At 35.7% G+C, this 4,624-nt stretch overlaps 1 pseudogene; it reads right to left on the reverse strand.

Moving 5' to 3' along the window:
• Positions 1-656: 656 nt before the first annotated feature.
• On the reverse strand, positions 657-4,413 carry LOC114374512 (annotated as a pseudogene).
• Positions 4,414-4,624: the final 211 nt, after the last annotated feature.

A 4,624-nucleotide genomic window follows, 5' to 3' on the forward strand; every position in this document is an offset into this window, starting at 1 on the left:
GTAGGCATTGCTATCTTGTAACTAAGAATAATATTGAGCAATGATTTTACTAGAACTTGTAAGTGCCAATGAAATTTGTAGTTAGGCTTAATGGATAAGGTATGTAATCAAGGATCAAGAAATGTACATACTTTGTAATGAATCAAATCACCTTTAGAGAAATTAAGGGTGAAGGCGGGTTGGTCAGCTCCAAGGTAATGAAATATGTTGTGGTTGCGTATTTTAATGTCCCAATTTCCCGCAGCTCCATTTTCAATCTCTGAAATATGTTGTAGGTTCCATTTTTTCCTTAAATAGTCACTAGTTTATTTACAGATTAATTATTCTATATTTTAGAAGTAATATGGAGTTTTGTCACATAGCGGTGCCCATTGGGCCTTTCTGAACCTTAATTGTTCAATTAAGAAATCCATTCAAGTTTTCTGTCATTCTTCTTTCCTTCATCTCTAATAGTTGTTACAAATTCATACAACTTCATTAATTCAACTCATCCTTTAATGTAAGTGGTTCCTCTGACAATCATATGCAAGAACAATCTAATCTTCCTTATTGTCGCTAAAGTGATATCTCAAAAAACAAATCATGTAACAGTAACCCAAAGCCACCAGTGAAAACCATAAGTTCTAGATGAGATAAAATAAACTCAACAAATATATCTATGAAAGTTCTTTGGCAGCAGCAATAGCAGGTTCCTTGGTGATACCCAACTCCTTGTATATTTTTCCTGCTGGAGCACTTGCTCCAAATCAATCAATGCCTATGGCCTTTCCTTTGCTTCCAACAATGTTGTGCCAACCAAATGTTGATCCTGCCTCAATGCTAACTCAAGCGGTTACTGAAGCAGGTAGAACACTCTCGTTGTATTCATCTAACTGCTTATAAAAAAGTTCCCAGCTAACAATAGAAACAACTGTAACAACTTTTCCTTCCTTCCTTAGATCCTCAATAGCAGCAACAACAATTTCCAACTGAGAACCAGTTCCAATCAAAATAACATCAGGCTTATTACCTGATGAGTTGTCTGAAATGGTGTAGCCACCCTTTTCATTACCAACAGCTGGACGAAGCATCAAAGTGTTTGGCATTGCCCTGAAGCTTGCCAAATGCTCTATTGGCTGATGAGTTGGTCCATCCTCTCGAAGTCCAATCGAATCATGAGTCATCACATAAATAAATCTAGCTTCACATAGTGCAAAAATCCTTATGGCATCTCTCATGTAGTCAGTGAAGACAAAAGGCATTTAGATTTTGCTGAAACAAATTTCTTGTAGCATATGCAGGGCTTTCTGGAGTGTATGTCTGAAAGTTGAAATTTAATTAGAAGGGTAGTCAATGATCCAGAAACAAATGATTGAAGTCAAGTTTTATTTTTCTTAAAAGTTTGAAGCCTATACATGCATGAAGCAAAAAGATGGATGATGAGTGAAGATGCAATGTACTTAATATGAATTTTAACTGTAATTAGGAAAGTAAATGATTATAACAAACCATGGAAATGAATCACCACCATTCAGTAAAATTGGATTACACATCATTCAACTACTAAGGAGATATAGCTCAAAATAAATATTAGGAGAAACCTAGAAGTTTGTTAGTTTACTCACCATAAGTGCTTTCTCCCAACCAGCTGGTAATTCGCCAGTAATAATAGCCTTCAGCTCTGCAGCTTCCTCACTGTATTTCTACTCATATTCCACTAACTTGGCATTCCACTCAGCTTCAAGTTTAGCACCCTCTGGGGTATGGAGAATCCAATGCCTAAGGAAAAATAAAGAAAGTTTCATTCTAGATCAAGAAAATCTCAGCAGACTAAGAGGAAACAAAGATATCTCTAACTCCCCATCCATACTTCTTGACATCTTCTGGCACATGGAAAGGCTCGTATAGCCATCCAAGATTCTACCTTGTAGCATGCACTTCTTTAGCACCTAATGCACTCCCATGAACATTGTAGGAATTAGCCTTGTTTGGAGAAGCAAATCCAATGGTAGTGGTTACCTGTGAAATAGTAATGAATTTGGAAATGGGCATAGCAGATGTTGGAGATGGCTTGACAACAGAAGTTTGGCAATCAGACTCAGAATCTACAAATACCTCCTCACTTGATACACTATCAGTGTGATCAATTGTCTTGACTCTTTGAAAAGGCATAGGCCAAAGTCTCCATCTGCGTCCAGATGAAGCTGGTCCAGGAGCATCATTCTTGGCCTTCACTGCATCATCCAGTCCCACCACTGGAATTGTATCTTTGGGCTCAACAGGTAAGTCTAAACCAAATACAGTCATTCCAAGTACAAGAGGAACAACCTTTTCCCACAACAGATACCGCTCTCTGAACTTGAAGAACAAGATTTTCATTCTTAATTATGGATAATGCAGAACTTCTAAATTCTTTTGAAGAACAGATACCTCGGTAACAGCAACCAAACCCATACCCGCTTTAAGTTCATGACCACAAAGTAAGGCCTCAAACCCTGCATATTTTAAGAAAAGTAAATAAACAATTTATTAGCGCCAAACAATAATTGCATAGAATAAGCCAAACCAATTTGAAGCATATTTGTTAGCTCTTAGTCTCTTACTCAAAGCAGAATGACTTTGGTCCTCCTCATTGGAAGTTGTTGTTTGATGTTCAGTTAGTTCACTTTTCTTACAAGAATCTTCAAGGGCAGAGGTTTGTTGACTATCATCTACCAGGTCATTTGATACTGACTTTCCAACATGTTCATCATTACATTCAATAATATCCTTAGTACCAGAATGACTGCCAGAACCAATGTCAACTTCTACTGGTGCATCTTTATCAACCTTTTTGTCATGGCCCCAAAAAAATCATGGTTAGATCGAATTTATGTGCATCTTGGATTCTATTGTGAGCCAAGTGAACCTCATTTGAAGCCTGTCAAAGTTTCACTTTTAAAGATTCATTTTCTTCCTCAAGAACTTTCAGATTGTACCTTATATCTATTATTTGCTATTCTGCATGTTCCAAACAGTCACAACTCAAATTATGCATTCTTTCTGTTCATCAATAACAACATGCAACATTGAGCTGAATCTGAACCTGAACCAGTTTCTAACATTGCCATATTTAAAATGCTGAACCTGAACCTAGTTCTTCCATTATTTAACATGGCTCTTAATCTTTATTCTTGTCATGTGTTCTAACTTCTATGTTCCTCTAAGACATGGAGATTGAACCTCTTATCAGTTATGCTAGAAATAGTCCCAATATGTATAACCAATTTAAGGAAATTGTATAACCAACAGAAATTGAGAGCTCACTGCAAGACATTCTTTTGCACACAAGAGCACAGGAACAAAAAAGAAATTATAGGTCCCACATAGAAAATGAATGAATGTTAGTTAATGTATAATGAGTATGAGAATAAAATATCAAGTTGATGTGTGAAATGCAGTAACAAAATTATCATTACTTTCTTTCCTTTGCCAATTCTTATAAGCTTCTTATGGACTTAATAGTGTCACCATACTTCACCAACTAAACCAGCAAAGAGGTGATCCCTCTTGCTGTCTGATTTTAAATTGGACAAGCATGTAACATTGGAACTATGAGCTTAGCACCAATTACAATGTTGACAACTAGATTGTGAAGTTCACTAGCTAGATAGATAGCTAGATTGTAAACCTAGGTAGCTAGTGAGAAGACACAGCTTGCATGCATGTCCCAAGCATGCAAGCTATGTCTTATAATATCCACTACTCTTTTTGTAAAATCAATTTCAAAATAACCAAAGTAAAAAAATCATATATAATATCAAATTCTATACAACTTTATTTGCTGCAAACATTACTATAGTACTATTGCTATGTCTTATAAAATATAAAACTACAGTTACTTCTCTGCCCCTTCTCAAGGTAAATCACAAGTATTTACCTCCTTAAAGTGGCCAAATACTCCTCTTTGGTCATAGTCTACATTATTTCTATCTCTTTCTCATAATCTGATATCTGTTGAAAGTATAAGGAGCATTAGATAAATCATTTGTGTCTAAACAAAAATATAGTCAATTAGCTTCTACCTTCATCCAACCTTAGTAGGATACCACTTCAAATGTTCTGGTTCTTCCAGGATAGCAATGTTAGCATCCCTGGATGGTATAAATTGACAACAATCTCTCCACCAAGTATTATACTCCACCTTGCATTCGAAAAATACACATGAGAATGATAAAAATATAAGAACTGACAGTAGTGATATGAAAGTATGAAACATAAAGTAACATTGTTGGGATAAACCAGTTCTTCTGGTGAAGTAAAATTGAGATTGGTGGGATAAACTAGTTCTTCATCTGATTTGTAAAGCCATGGAACCAGCAGAGTGAGTTTCTGCTTTGCAGCTTGTGATGAATATGCAGCTCGAAATAGTGGGTTTACAGTTGTTCCCGTCATCCAAGGAAGCAAATATATAAACTAGTTGACTGCCTAGAAAACTACAACAAAAAAAGCAAATATATAATCCTGGCAGGTAATGAAAACTTGATCTTGCAACAAATTTTAGAAAAAGTAAATAGCTATAATCATTTGATGAAGCACTAGAAATTTTAACTTGCTTGAAAATGATGAGACATTAACTTGCTTCAAAATCATGACACATTAACTT

This window comes from Glycine soja, chromosome 2, assembly GCF_004193775.1.
Source record: "Glycine soja cultivar W05 chromosome 2, ASM419377v2, whole genome shotgun sequence".
Classification (NCBI taxonomy): Eukaryota; Viridiplantae; Streptophyta; class Magnoliopsida; order Fabales; family Fabaceae; genus Glycine; species Glycine soja.